Source organism: Pan troglodytes, chromosome 9 (genome assembly GCF_028858775.2).
Source record: "Pan troglodytes isolate AG18354 chromosome 9, NHGRI_mPanTro3-v2.0_pri, whole genome shotgun sequence".
Classification (NCBI taxonomy): Eukaryota; Metazoa; Chordata; class Mammalia; order Primates; family Hominidae; genus Pan; species Pan troglodytes.
This window is the reverse complement of record NC_072407.2, coordinates 49,594,980-49,611,227: the sequence shown is the minus strand read 5'-3', so window position 1 is coordinate 49,611,227 and position 16,248 is coordinate 49,594,980.

Genomic DNA, 16,248 nt, shown 5'->3' with positions numbered 1-16,248 from the left:
ACAAATGCTAGTCCTCACCTCTTTGTACCTCAACTTCCTTACCTGGAAAGGAAAAGGGTAGGACTTGGTGGTCTCTGTGGGCCCATCTAACTGGAACATTCTTAGTGCTTATAAAAGGAAGGGGAGTTCTAAAGCTGAAACGTTAAGAACATTTCTCCAAAATGAAGATAAAGTAGCTCTGCAATTGTGTTGTAAATCATTGCTGAAATAGGATTCCATTTATAAAAATTCAATTTGAGTGCAATTTTCTCAGGAACACATACTTACTCTACAGAGTAAGGTCAACCTGTGAGCAACACTCTCCCTTGCGGACTGTCTTCTGCATCTCAGCCCATGGGACTGGGCAGCTTTGGGGGACCGTCCAGGGATGGCTGTCCTAGGCCCCTCCATACAAGAGCTCACTATTCTCACACTCTGCCTGGAGGGCCTCTGAGCTCTGAGCCAGGCAGAGTAGAGTGGGAAGACAACCCTGCGGAATAGAGGGAGGGTCCTTGGGAGGTCCTGGAGTTCCAGGGCATTTGCAGGAATCCTCAGGCTCAGCGCTGCTAATTCCTGTGGTACAAGGAGCTCTGCATAGAACCATCTGCCAGATTGGACTCCTTGGTCGGGGGAAAGGCAAAACCACATTATGGATGGATCATGTCATCTTCCCACTGAGCTCAGATGTGGCCTTGGTATCCTTTTCAGCAATCTCTTCAGGCAGTCTCTACCAATTGATCACAGTTGACAGGTGAGTAAACCTCTTTGCCATCCCTGATCTAATCTTACTCCCATAGATGGAGCAAACGGAGGCCCAGAGAGGGAAAATGAGTTGCTCAAGGGCACATAGCAGAGCCTGATCTTCTGGCTTTCCATTGCCCCCTGCTGACCCCAGGGTGTGAGAGGGCTTGAGAGATTGTTTCCGAGAAGAAAAATGTCATATTACAGATGAGGCCACGTAGATGTAGGGATGTTAGTCAACAGTGCCAGCAGGGGCTTCCTGGATTGCGGTCCTGGCTTTGTTTCCTCTCCCTCTAGTGCCTCTTACTCCTTGATAACCAACAGTACCCTGATATTCTCAGTTATGTGGTCTGCGGGGACTCACTGACCCCCGGCTTTAAGGGTGGGCCCTGATGAACTTCAGACAATTAGTGTAGCCCGTCCTCATGTCCACAGAGATTTCTTCACGACAGATCAGTCAAGGCCAAGGAGATGCCATCTGGGGGCAAGTTCTGGCTGTGTTTTGGGTTGGCCACCAACTCACCTCACTGTGACCTTAGGCCCATTGATTCTCTCTGAGCCTCCTGTTGAAAAATATGTGTATGTGTGTGGAGATGGTGACAGTAAAATCATAGTTTTTACATTGAAGCCTATGAAATAGTGTATCAGGGCCTGTGCCCCTACCTCCCCCTACAAACATTTTATCCAGAGTGTTCTTCCCTTCTTTGGGCTTCTGAGGAAGGTTTGGTTTAAAGAAAGGACTTTGCATCTGGAAAAGAATGGTAGCCCTAGGGACAGGTGACCTCAGGAACGCCACCCACCTGTCCCCATGAGTCATCACAGAAGCCGAGAGTTGGGGTCATTTTTCGAAAAATATGGTCCCCATTTTCCAAAAAAAGATCAACACACATTTATTGAGCACCTACTGTGCTAGGCCAGTGGAGTTCGTCTAAAACAGCACATTTGTGTTTTTAAAAAACCACATTGAAGCATGCTCAATAAATGAAAACTTAGAAAATAGAAATCACTAATAAGTAAAATTCATTGATAATTCTATCAGAGTTCATCAGTGTTGCAATTTCAGCGAGAGTCATTATTTTCACTCTCTCCCTTTGTCTCTATCTCTTTATGTGTCTCTGTCTACAAGCTCCCTTCCCCCCGTTTTTTTTTTTTTGAGATGGAGTCTTACTCTGTCACCCAGGCTGGAGTGCAGTGGCATGATCTCAGCTCACTGAAAGCTCCGCCTCCTGGGTTCAAGCGATTCTCCTGCCTCAGCCTCCCGAGTAGCTGGGACTATAGGTGCCCACCACCACACCCAGCTAATTTTTGTATTTTTAGTACAGACGGGGTTTCACAATATTGGCCAGGCTGGTCTTGAACCCCTGACCTTGTTATCCATCTGCCTCGGCCTCCCAAAGTGCTGGGATTACAGATGTGAGCCACCGAGCCTGGCCTACAAGCCTATGTTTTAATTTAGACCCCAGCTCTACCCTTGGCCCCTTTCCCCTTTCAGTTCTTTGAAGAGAGAGAGAGAGAAACCCAATTTGCCGATGGGAAAAATGTTTGCTTGGTTTCCTCCTTGGCTGGTCTGGGAGCTGCTTGTCATGTTTCAGAACAAGGGCAGGCAGAGCTCATTTATTTCTCTTTCTATAGCACCTTGGGCCTGAAATCCCAGGCTAAGAGGGGAAGGTCCCTCCAACACTATGTTCCATTCCCAGAGTCAGTGGGATAGGACAGGACACCTGCATTTGTGGACTAAACAACTACCCACAAAAACACCTTGGTGGGGAGGCACTTGAAGGACCCCATCGGAGAGAAACATACAGGCTTTCCCAAGGGCTAATGCTGGGAAAACCCACTCATCTTTGTAGAAAGTTAATAAACAAGGATATTGTCACGTACACGTTAGTGAGAATGAGGGATGTAGAACAGATCTTCAGTGTGACAGGCTAAAGTCCCAGGCAGCAGGCTGTCTCATGTCCAGGAAGGGCAGTCCCTGGCTCTGTCATGTCCCATTTTGTTCTATGATTGCTTCTTTCACAGTGCATTCCAATTTGGGTGTCAGTCACCTCCACGACACTGAGTCACTGAGGCTGGAACAAGCTGAGCATTAGCAGAATCTTCCTGAGTTAGCTCACCTACCTTCACATTGTGCCATATCACCATTTTTTCACTTGATACGTCTCATGACAATTTGTAATCATATATTTGTTTACTTGAGTATCCATTTCTTGCTGTCTCTTCCACCAGACTGTAAGATCCATGTGAGCAGAAGCTGTCTTGGTTTGGGTTTCCCCAAAACAGAAACTGAGACAGGGATATTGTATTTGGGAGATGATCTCAGAATGTACTGTGAGAGAGTGGGGAAGAGACAACAGGGAAGGGAAAAAAGTCAGTAAATGCGGTGCTTATCAGGGGATACTGCTATGGGCAGTGGGAACTCAGTATGGTTGGGCAACCTCTGATAATTTGTGGGACACACCTCTGAATCCCGCACCCCCCCACCCCTCGAAGCTAGGATGTTTATTCACACCTCCCATCCTTTGTTGGTTGAGGGTTGCTCAGAGCTGGAGGGATGTTAACTCCTTGGCATATCTAGCCTGCCCGTGCTTGGGGGGAATCTACTCCTGCAGCTGGAAAATGCATCCAGGCACAGTGATGCAGGAATAGGGAGATGTGAGTGGAAATGACTCCGGAAGACCTCAAGGGCAGGCCGAGGGGATGTGGATGTGGGTGGGAGGCAGCACCTGGTTTCCATGCAGCGCTGTATCTGCAGTCTACAGGCCAATGCCATGGACATGGTCAGCAGCCAGTGATGACTTGTGGAATAACTGAATGAGTAAAGAAACGTCTCTAGATGAAAATGGTTCACAGAGCAGAGACACTGGAGCTGAGCAAGCCCTTGGAAAAACTTAGCATCCAGCATTTCCCAAGCCGTACACTGCACCTTGGGAAAAAAAAGGGTCCGGTCACTGTAAGTTTGCAACTTACTCTTTATGATTGCCTGCTTTGGAGAAATACAATCTAAGTGAACATAGTAAATGTTCTGAGAAGTCCTGCAATAAAAAACTTGTTTAACTCGATGTTTTCTGATCACTTTGGTTGCCAACACTTTATTTATTTATTTTTTTGAGACCGAGTCTCGCTCTGTTGCCAGGCTGGAGTGCAGTGGCACCATCTCGGCTCACTGCAACCTCCACCTCCTGGATTCAAGCGATTCTCCTGCCTCAGCCTCTTGAGTAGCTGGGACTACAGGCATGTGCCACCATGCCCAGCTAATTTTTTGTATCTTTAGTAGAGATGTGGTTTCACCATGTTGGCCAGGATGGTCTTGATCTCTTGACCGCCAACACTTTATTTTTAAATGAAACTATTCTTTCCCTTCTTAGCCTATTTCAGGAGCTGTGGCTGGTACAAGACCCTCACTGTTCAGATAGAAGGCTGAGGTTTAGAGCACCCAGGTAGGTTAATCCCATCTGGATCACTGCTCTGTGGCAAGGATAGATTTTTTGCCTCTGCCCTCCTTCCTGATTTCCTAAGCTCCAGCCTATGTAACATCTTCAGCAGCACCCCCAGTTCTGGGGTGGACTGTAGCAGATCATTACTCTCCTTCCAGCCCACCACACCTGAGGTCTGGATTCTCCCAAGTGGTTTGGGAGAGAATTCTTCACTGGTCAGCTCCCACAAAGGAGGGACTGGGAGAATGAGACAGGGCAGGAGGCTTGAAGCAAGCCAGGAAATTTCCTATATGTTTACCCCGTGGCCAGTCCTCAATTTATTTACATTGAACATTTTAGTAACCATCTGCTCTTAAAATAAACAGAAAATTATCCTTCTCCTGCTGTGATGGCAGCTCCCTCGGATGTTCTTAATAAAAAAAATCTATCATTTTAATGCAGACAGCTCAGCTAATAAAAATGATCGGTGCCATTAGTAATTATCCCACAAATACAATGCAAACTAGCTGAGAGGCTTGCATGGGCCCCACTGCCTGGAGTGGACCTCCCTGGGTCTGGGGCAGGGCAGGATGGCCTGGCACCTATGGGAGAGCCGATGAGTCTGAGGAGGGCAGAGTCCCAGAATTCACGCAAAGGCTAGTACCAGGAAGAAGATCTGTGGGGCCTGCAGCCTGGATCTGGGGAGAGTTAGCACTGGAAGGGGCAAAAGAAGTAATGCCTCCTACCCATTATATTAATGCTTCTTACTGGCCGTTCCCCCAGCTTCTGCCATGTAACCCTGTAAACCAGAAACTACTGACCACATCAGTCAAACCCTCTGCATGGCCCTTCAGAAAAGGCAGCTGGAGGGTCTCAACCAGGAGTTGCAGAATCATATGCCTTTGGGGGTCAGACAAGCAATATAAATGTGCAGAGAATTAGGGGTGTTGAAAAAACAGAATTCTGGGCCTTTGGCAGGCTGGAAGAAGAATTTCTCACTTAAAAACATTTGAGTGAAACAAAAATTTAAACATACACTGGGAAAATTAAATATATTGCTGGTTGGATTTGGCTGTGGGCCATCAGTTTGAGACCCTGGTCTAAGCCGTGGACTCCAGCCTCCCCGACACACTGCTAATCTTTGCTCTCTCAGGGGAGAGCTGTGTCATTTCCATACTATTTCAGGCTGGGAAATCAGAGGTGTGGACAGGATGTACAGACAGATGTGCAGGGACATCCCTCCTCAGAGCCTGGGGTGGGAGGGTGCACCTCTGCATTCCACCTGTAGGCAGAGAAGCAGATGGAGCCGACCCCAGGCCAGAGGACGGACCATGAATGGATCTTGGAAACAGAGCGTGAGGCTTCTTGAATCCCGAGCCTTTGGAGGCAACTGACTCCTCTGCATCCTGGAGTTGAGCAGGTGGTAGAAGTGAGAAAGGAGGGGAAGGGATGTCTGTTAGCTTCTAGTTCAGGTTGGGCAGTGGCCACAGGCCCAGGACTTTAGATAGCTAAATTCGTTAGCTAAAACTCATTCAGTTGCAAGGTGCTGAAACCCAACTGACTTAAAGAAAAAAGTAGTATTTTGGCTAGTGTATTGTAAAAAAAAAAAAAAAAAAAAAAAAAAAAAAAAACCCAGAGAGTAGTTCTGGGTTCAGGCATAGGTGTATTCAGGGGCTCAAACAATGTCTTCAGAAACTATTTTTTCTCATTTCCCTGCTCAGCTTTCCTCTATGAGTGTTTCTTTCCCAGATGGCACCAGCTTCATGGGGACAAGATGGCTACCAGCTGCACAGGCGATGCCCGCCCTTCTCAGCAACCTCAGAGGGAGCCAGACCCTTCCCAAAACACCAACCAAAGTCCTGGAATTGAGCCCTCTTGGCTCTGATTGGTTCAGTCAGGGCACACCCCTATCCCTGAACCAATCACTGTGGCCCAGTGACATCACACTCTAATTGGCTGGGCCTGGCTGACAGGTCCTCCTTCAGGGGGAGGGGTTCTGGGTAGTCTCCATCCCAAAGAGGAAAAAGAAGAAAGGAAGGAAATAGAGGTGTGTCGCGTGCCTCCTTTGTGCCAGAATGGTCAGCACACTGCACGTACGTTATCTTATTTAATATCTCCATGAGGTAAGAGCTTGACTCTCATGCTCCAGACGAGGAAACTGGAGCTCTGAGAAGCTAGTCACTCACCTCCCATAGCCCAGATGTGGGAGAAAGGTTGTGCCCTGTAGTTGGCACTGATCAGGGCGGCAGCCTGGGCACTGTGAGGCTCTTACCTTGCTCACTCCTCTCCTGCAGACTGGCTACTCATGGCCATTGCCCATATTCCTATTGAGGTCTTTTCCTCTATCTCATTGGTAAGTAGGATAAAAACAGTGCAGTTAGCGCTGGCCCTTTTCTCGGGGCTTGCGATAAGTACAGGTGACTGTCTGCCTTCCCCATCTGACTGTAAGTTCCTAGCAGGGACTATGTCTCATTCACCTCTGGATTCTCAGTCTTGGACTGGAGATCAGGAGAATTCCAGTCTTGAATCTGCAGCCCAGTGCTCAATCTCCTTGGCTTTGCCACTCTTCAGTGGGGCACCTGAGCCCCCTCTCCTGATGGCTAGGTCCCCTAGAGCACAGCTTTGAAACTGCTGGTGGGACCTGGGGGTGTCCAGTATGAGTCCTTTGGATGTTGACATTCTTCAGGCTGTGCTGAAAGCTCTCCCCTGGCTCACTGTCCACACTGGTCTGCCTGTGAATTCCATGTTGGATGGTGCTCTAGACAGGTCTTGGTTTCAGGACAGAGTCCAAGAGAGATGCCTGTTTCACTTAAGAAGGGCAGGAGTCAAAGAAGAGGGGCTCATGTTCCTTCTCAAATACCTCACCATGTGCTTCCCACAAACTGACTCTGGACTGGCCTGCATGGATGTGGGGAGGGGAGTCCAGGCCCTGAAGTCAGGTGCAATGCTCTCTTCTCTGGTCATCTGCGACCACTCTCCATCTGGCTGTGACAGCCCCACAGACTTCTCCATTCCAGGCAGCTCTAGAGAGCTAGGAAAGGGTGGGAGAGAAGAGAGGCCGCCCCTGCTCCCACGGCCCCCTCCCAGCTTTCCAATCACATCAACAATTTCTCTTGGCATTGTTTCCAGTCCCATTAATATTCATAAGTGACTTTTCTATTGTGCTTGCAATTTTCTAGGAGACAGACAGGCCCACACTTTCCTGTGTTAATAGGATCCAAAGCTCACCAACTCAGATCTTATTAGCAAATCTCCATTAGATACCGTGGCCCTTCTAGGCTGCCTGATAGGCGAGCTTTGCACCACGGGTGACAGCCAGAGCAGGTCTTAATCCAATATGACTTTGCAATCCCCACTGCAGAGACAAGCCCAAGAAGGAGCCTGGGCAAGGAGCAGATCAGGCTGAGCTGGCCATCCTATTAGGGGTGGAAATGGAGTCCCTGGGGCAGCCAGGGCAAAGAGGCTGGCTGTGGATGGGCTGCCTCCCCTCCCAGAAAGGGGCACTTTATTGATTCCTTCCTTCAGTCACTTGGACTTTCATTTATTCAACAAAATAATCACTGATTGCTTCCCATGTGCCAGATCCTGGGCTATGGCTGCTTTTTCCCTCCCGAGGCTCATTGTCTGGGTAGTTGGTGGGGTGGACAGCTGTGCTTATGAACAATTGTTCCATGGCAGGTGCCATGCATAGCCCAAGGTACTGATCCCCAGAGACAGGCAGGTGAGCAAGCAGGGTTTAGCAACATCTGAGAACAGAGGAGCAGGCTCTAGGAAATTTGTGGGTGGGGAGTAGTGGCTGGCAGCTACTCATAGGTCTACCTTGTACTTGCAGAAGTTGCTTTCCAGCACGCATTAGCTGCATGACCTTGGCCAAGCCTCTTTACCTCTTTGCTGTATCTTTTCCCATCTGTAAAACATGGCTAATAGCAGTGTCTTCCTCCTAGAGTTGCCATGAGGATTAATGGTACCTGACACATAGGTAGCACTATGTTGGTGTAGCTATTATTATTTGGGGGAGCTCAAGGGTTCCTCTTAGCTTTAAACTTCTTGAACTGAGCCCCAGTTTCTGTGTTGTGTGGAACAAGCTTGATGAGTGTAAAGGTTCCAGGCTCTGGGCACACGCAGGCCCTCCTGAGCTCCATGGCTGCTTGTTGTAAAGTCAGGGCATTTAGTGGGCACTCAGAGAGGGGTACTGTGTGGCTCCAATGCTAAGCCCCTTTGCCACTGGGAAAACACTGATGTGGATGAAGGTCCTAGGGGTGGAGGGGGTAAACCCAGGTCCTGGATGAAAGGCAATCAAATCTGTGAAATCAGAGAGTTGGAGCAGCTGACCTGAAGGGAGTCTTTCTAGGTCTGAAATTCGCTGACCTAAGGTACAAGGCCCAGACCCCACCCTCTCTAGGTGCTTGAGGTAGATGAAGCTGGGAAGCCCCGTCTGCTATAGGTCAGATGTGCCCCAACATGCTCCCAAATGATGGACCAAATGTGGGATTCCGTGGTTAAGGGGTGACAAAAGCATGGGAAGAGAGACTCTGGGGGCTGGGGAAGTCAGGGAGGACTCTCTGGATGGGGCAGGACTTGATCTGATCCAGCTTCTAAGAATGTGGACAGGGAGAAGGCAAGGTGATCCAGGTGATGGACAATGGAGGGAACAAGGCGTGAAAAAAGGCTGGAGGATGGAGAGGAAGGGAGTGGAAGCAGTGAGGCTAGGAAAGACCCCCTGTCTTCAGGAGGCCACAAACCGGTGGTCTGAGATCTGTGTTGTTGGCTCAGTGTTTAAAAATATGTGATATTTAAGGGGTGCGTGTGTGTTTTTCCTTGCCGCCATCCTAACCACTCCTTGTATTACACTAGGCCTGGTTTATACTTTTAGGTTGCCTGCCTGACACTCGGAGGCACTGGAGTTTGTGACCCCCACAGGTAGAACCTTAAAGATTTGGTGGGAATTCAAGCCCCAGGTGAAGTCTGGGCCATTTGACCTTAAAAGCTCTAGAAATTGTTATTAGAGTCTGGGCCCTGGTGAACTGTGTTATTGTGGGGCCTAAGGCTCCTGGGCTGGCCACAGAGATGGCAGAGTGCCCCTGGCCAAGTCCCTATAAAAGCAGAAGCTGTGTCTCATAATTCCGAGACCCGCTTTGGCAAAATGCCCGGTCTCCCTTCCTTGTGGAAGGGGAATTTTTGGCTGATGGGCGCCTGAGTTCGTGATCAGATTCCTGAAGTCCAAAATGGCCAGAAGCCATTCTCTGCCCACTCTGGAGCCTGAGTCTGGCCCTGATCCCCTTCTCTGCAGGCTGCAGCAGTGCCAGCCATTTCCAAAGGACTGGCTTGGGAGGAAGAGTGGGGCAAATAAAACACCTGTGAGAGGTGAGAAGCTCTCTAAAGTCCCTAAGTTGGTTTCAACGCTGAGGATTTTTATTACCAGCGAATCTTGGTGTTTTTGTGAAGGCAACTGAAATCTGGATGCTTTGCAGTCAGGGGGCCCAGGAAGGGCAACTTTGGATTTTCATCCAAAGTGCCCAGGGAGAGGGCACGGCTGGGGAGGTGGAGGGTGGGTGGGGAGCAGGCTGTTGGAGAGGCAGCAAGACGTTGTTGTTGGGGACATGGGCTTTCTGAGTCACAGACACCTGGGTTGGAACTCTGCCTCAGCTGCTGGAAAGCTGTGTGACCTTGAGCAAGCCCCATAACCTCTCTGAGCCATTGCTCGACAATGAGTCTGTCATTTGATAGGCTTTCGACAAAGGAGAGCTATAATTATGATTACTGTTATTTTGGGGCTAGCCTTGTGGAGTCCTCAGCTGGTGGACAGCTGAGCTCTTCCATCTTTGGGAGAATGGGTGGAGCACGGATCCTCTGCCCTTTGACTGCAGGCTGGACTGATCCAAGGGATCCAAAGGAGAAAACTTTGAGCCATTATTGAGCAAGGCAGCTGAGGAGTAGAAACGTAGCCTGCACAGAGAGCTGTGTTAGCCTGGCAGCTCCCAGCAAGCTCTGGGGCAGGTACCCAGGGATACTTTTGGGGATCAAGAGTCAGGCAGTTCTACCTTGAAGAACGAAAGCATTGAGAGTGTCACAGCTGGCAGGAACTCTGGGGACTACCCAGGCCAATCCAATCAGGGTTTTTTTTTTTTTTTGACCATTTGCATAGTGTTAGGGTTTTTTATTTTTTATTTTTTATTGCCACTGTAACAAATTAGCACAAGCTTGGTGATTTAAAACAAGAATAAATTCATTTCAAACTACCAAGTTTAAAACAGTTTTGGAGGCCAGAGATCCAAAATCAGTATCACTGGCAGAAATCAAGGTGTGTGCAGGGCTGTGCTTTCTCTGGAGGCTGCAGGGGAGAATCCCTTCCTTGCCTCTTTCAGCCTCTGGGAGCTCCTGGCAACCCTGTGCTTGTGGCTTCGTCACTCCAGTCTCTGCCTTTGTGGCTATCTTGCCTTCTCCTCTTCTGTCTGCCACCATCTTTTAAGGGTACAAGTGATGGCATTTAGGGCCACCTTGATAATCTGGTATAATTGGTATAATGTCCCCATCTCAAGATTTTTTTTGTTGTTGTTGTTGAGATGGGGTTTTGCTCTTGTTGCCCAGGCTGGAGTGCAATGGCTTGATCTTGGCTCACTGAGACCTCCACTTGCCATATTCAAGCGATTCTCCTGCCTCAGCCTCCCAAGTAGCTGGGATTACAGGCACCCACCACCACACCCGGCTAATTTTTTGTATTTTTAGTAGAGACGAGGTTTCACCATGTTGACCAGGCTGTTCTTGAACTCCTGACCTCAGGTGATGCACCTGCCTTGACCTCCCAAAGTGCTGGGATTACAGATGTGATCCACTGTGCCCGGTCTCAAGATCTTTTATTGTATCTGCAAAGTCTTTTTTTTTTTTTTTTCCATATCCTTATATGTATTCACAGGCTTTAAGGATTAGAACATGGATCTCTTTTGGGGGCCATTATTCAGCCTACCACACCATTAAAAAAGGCTTTTTTTGGAGTTAATTTTAGACTCATGGAAGAGTTGCAAAGCTAGTCAAAGAGTTCCCATATAGTCCTCACCCAGTTTCCCCTTATGTTAAACTCTTCCATAATCATACAACATTTATCAAAAATTAGGTAATGACTCTTGTTACAATATTATTCACTATTAACTAAGTTTTGGAATTTATTCAGATTTCACTTGTCTTCCCACGAATGTTCTTTTTCTGTTTCAGGATCCAGTCCAAGATATCACATTGCATGCATTTAGTGTCTCCTTAACATCTTCCAGTCAGTGAGTTTCTCAGTGTTCCACTATCTTTTATGACTTTGACACTTGAAAGGTACTGGTCAGTTTTGTTTTGGTGGAATATTCTTCTGTTTGTGTCTGTCTGGTGCTTCTTCATGGTTCTATTGAGGTTATGCATTCCTGGGACAGATACCATAGAGCTATGTGCAGCACAACTGCATCGTATTGGGGATATGTGATGTTGGTATGTACTAGTCATACATACCTAGTGATGTTAACCTTCCTCTCTTGGTTAAGGTGGTGTCTGCTATGATTCTCCACTATAAACTTACTATTCTTCCCTTTGTAATTACTCCTTATTTAGGAGGAGATACTTTGAGACTACACACATATCTTGTTTCTGCTCAAACTTTCACCCACTAATTTTAGCATCCATCGATGGATCTTGTCTGTGGCAATTTTGACTATGCTGTTCTATTTCCCTCATTCCTTCTACATTTATTACTCAGAATCCTTGTGTAAGATGTTAAGTCTTCTCTCCTATTTATGTCTTCAGTTATTTATATCAGTATGGACTCAGGAGCATTTCTTTTATTCTTTGGGTTACAATTTAGCAATATTGTTATTGATCTTGTTGCTGAAGTCCTTTCAACTTTGGCTGTTGGGAGCTCTTTCAGGCTGACTTCTGAGCCCTTTCCAATTGTCCCTCTCCTCCCTCCCTCCTTCCTTCCCTCCTTCCCTCCCTCCCTCCCTCCCTTTCTTTCTTTCCTTCTTTCTCTTTCTTTCTTTCTTTCTTTCTTCTTTCTTTCTTTCTTTCTTTCTTTTTCTGTCTCCTTCTTTCTTTCCTTCCTTCCTTCCTTCCTTCCTTCCTTTCTCTCTCTCTCCCTCCCTTCCTTCCATCCCTTCTTCCTTCTCTCTCTCTCTTTCCCTCCTTTACTCTTTCTGAGGGTGAGTTCCCCCCATGACTATAACCTGTGGTCTCGCACAAGCTTAGAAATTAGTCCCAGTCTTTCTGTAGATGGTTTTTGACGGACAAGGACTACCTCTCTCACTTCAAAGTTCCTGGCACTTAGTACTGGCTGAGCACAAAAAACACACTCAAAAACATGAGTGTTCTTGGCTTGCCTTCTCCACTCAGCTCCCTTTCCTTCCCACTCTTGGTCACTGAAGATCTGGCCTTGTCTCCTGGAGCATATTCTCAGGAGGCAGGGGAAAGACACGTGAGGAATGTGGGCCTTGGAATCAGATCTGGGTTCAAATCCTGTCTCTACTGCTTCAGGCTCTGGAAGCTTGGGCAGCTGACCTACCCTCTCTGTGCCCATGGAAGACAGGGATGATGGAATCAACCTTAGAGGGCCAGTGCCAGGATGACAGAAGACAGTGGATGCAGAGAAGGTTGCAGCCTGCTTGGCCAAGTCGGCGGTGACTGCTGCAGCCTTCATAGTTGGTTAGAGAAGAAAAGGCAGATGAAGTAGGGGGAGGGTGGAATCTCTGCTGTTCAGTCCTGTTTCCAGGTGAACTTCAATTTTATGCATTCCATTTAAAATAGAAGGGATTTGTGAAATATATAACCATAGGTGATTTGAAATGGATAGATTTGTGAGGCTTTGCCTATAAATGTATTATACATAAGACTAAAAAGATCCTCATATTTCCTCTCTTTTTTTTTTTTTTTGCAAGTAGGGTTCCTGTGTTTTCCATGTTATGCCCAGGGTGCTCTGAGCCCCAGGACTCAGAGACCCCCAGATGCCTTGTTGAGTGCCCCTCCCATGAGCATCCTTACGCCTCTGCCTCCTTGGCCCACAGGAAAGCAAGCAGCGGCAGCCTGGCATAGCTTCCTTCCCCGACTGGAAGAAAAAGCCTGATGTATTAATGACCACACTTAACACGCCCCAATTTTAATCTCTGCTTTAAATTTGGCACAATTGTTTTTACAATAAAGCCTGATTTTTTTCACAATAGGGTGCTGAGTGTATGTGTTTTCCATTCAAACACAAAGAAAGCCTGCTTTACTTACTGCAAGAAAGGAAATAAATAGAAATCAGCCTTTGTCGGACTAGAAATTCATAGATTCCAGTCATATGCCAGGCTGTTCAATGCCCCCCTCCTCTCCCTTCCTTGACATCTCCCTCAGCCTCAGTCTCATTCTACAAGCATTCCTGAGCACCTGCTGTATACCAAACGCAGGGATTAGGGATGAGTGGGGCACATGACTGCCCTCCAGGAGGGAGAAGTGACTGCTTTAGGGGTCACAGGCTGAAGCTGAATAAGCTGGACCCGGACCCTGTAAGCCAGGTAATTGGGATCAGTGTTTCTCAAAGTGTGGGTTCCCTAGATGAGCTCAGGCACTCTCAGGCTTGGCATCAGTCTCACTGAATTGTAAGTAAGAAGGGTACTTACTTTTGAAATCATTGTCAATCCTGATCCTGGCAGGAGAATGTCTCTGGTGGAGGTTGGCATGTCTTTAAGGCCTTTTGAGCCCTTGAGATCTTTCATTTTAATGAAGAAAGCAGAGCACAGGTTCACAGCCTTCTCGGGCCATGGTGGTTTTTGTGCAAAGTGATTCTGGTTTTCTAATGCAGGAAAGAGAAAACTTTCCTTTTTAAATAAACTGATCTGTGTTAAGAAAAGCAGTTGATGTAAAGAAACATATTAAGTCAATAATTATGTGGATGGCATGAGTACACAACATTCTGTGACTGGTAGTGCTGGGATGCCTGAAGACAGTGAACACTGATCTGGGTGATCATTCTCTTGGTGTTTATTTCACAGGTGCCATTCCTGACCTCAGGTCTAATAGTCCCAGCTCTTAGGTGCCTGGGGACATGTGAAGGACATTTGTCCATGATTGGGTCAAAATGTCATGGTTCATGAGTGTCCTTTGAAGTCAGCATGGTGATGGCAACAGAGATGCCTCAAAGGGAAGGTGCGAACTGGGGGCCCAGGCAAGTCAGAGATGGGGGCCCCTCTCCCTGGGAAGAATTTCCTCCAGTCTATCCTTGGAGAATGTGGATTTGCCTTTATTAAGGAAAATGACATTTCTTTACACAGATGGTGCCTTCTTGGCACTTCTGTAGCCCTAAATAAGTGTTTGCGGTTTTGGGGATAAAGACATTTCCATGAAAGAAAGTGGAGAAACTCCTAACTGTAACTGAGGGTGGAATAAGATAGAGCTAGACCAAAGCACATGTGCTGTGCCTACAGGAGTGCATGATGAAGTCTGACAGGTAAGCAGGGAAGGCTGCCTGCAAGAGGTGGCATTTTAGTTGCTCCTGAAAGTGTGGACTGGGTAAAGCATGGGGCTCAGGGCACTCCTTCTAGGGAAAACTCTGGTGTGGTAGAACGGATTGGAGTCAAATAGCCCTGGGCTTGATTGCAAGATCTTCCCCAGACTAACTACCTGACCCTGGATAAGTCACTGCACCTTTGTTTCCACTTCTGTAGAATGGGCAACGAGGCAGGGGGCTGCCTCTGGCAGGTTTAGAGGGAGCGTCTCCCTAGGGTCCACATGGTGTGACATCCCCCATTTCTCCTGTGTGAGTGAGAAGCTTTCCAGGAGATCAGCTCCAAGTTGTGGGATGAAGAGCCATTGGGCTTAAGGTCCTGTCTTAGGCTCAGTTCCCTCAAGAAAAGCCTGGATGGTGACTCTTACACACGTGGTTTATCGAGGGAGGACTCTTAGGGGACAGAAGAGGACAGGCAGAAGAAGGTAGGCAAGGCTGTGGTCCCACAGGGAGCTATGGAGCAGGAATTGCATCACACAGTTTGTCCCGCCTGGTGGCAAGAGGGTTTCCCTGTTCTACGGTCAGTCATCGGCTATGGGCTGCCTCTGGGATGCAGGGAGGTAACCTCCCAGCCTTCTCTGAGTGAGGCAGCTCCTGTCAGCTGAGGACAGTCCTTCAGAGAAAGGCTGCAGGTATGAGCAGACAGCACCTCTGGGCAGAGCAGCCAGCACCTGTGACAGGCCCCTCGGCTTTGGGGAAGTGGTTGCAACCTTCTTCCGCTCCTGTGGCTTCCAGTCTTAAGCACTGGGTTGACCTGGAGAAGGGAAAGAGCCACGGGAGGGCTCAGGGGACCTCATCCTTTCACTGTGGGGGAGGCGGACCACAAGGGGTGGCTCTTCTGCTACGCGGTGGGCTGTGAGCAAAGGGTAAAGAATGGGCCTTGGCACAGCCAGGCAAGCATGCGGCTGGCAGGAGCCGGTGGACCCGGTCTTCAGGAGCCCATAAACCAGACAAATGAATATTTGATAGAAATATAATTCCAGAGGATGAGGGCCCTTGTTGGCCCGACGGTGAAATACAATGGCTGTCTGACCTCGCGGAGGGATAAATCTGCCCAGAGTGCTTTCCAGCCCGAGACGTGGAAGCCCCTCTGATGCAGCTTTTGGGAGAGCTTAGACACTTAATGTGGGGATATTTATTGTCTGGTGGAGCACTGGGATTACAAGGTCTTCCTGGTCACAGCTCCTCACCTTCCCCCAGGCACATCTTGGTGCCATCCTGGTACCCCGGGGCTGCCTGCTGCTGCGTGGCTAGAACGACCAGAAGCCAGCACTGAGAGGGAGCGAAGGGAGCACCTACCTTTTCCTGCTGGGCCTTGTTAAAGGACAGGGAGCCAGATAGTGGAATGGTTTCCAGCAGGGGGAGGCATCAGGTAGATCTAGGTGAGGATCCTTGGGTAGGTTACCTACCTGCTTTGGACTCGGCTTCTTCAACCATAAAATGGGCAAAAAATTAACTTACCTCATAGGGCTGCAGGGATGGTTAGGTGGGCAAATGCACCTAAAGTGCTTAACATCGTGCATGGCTCATAGTCAGTGCTCAGTGAAGCTCAGCTACTATCAGAGCATCACAATAATCTGTCTCTAGGTTTAACACTGGCTAGCT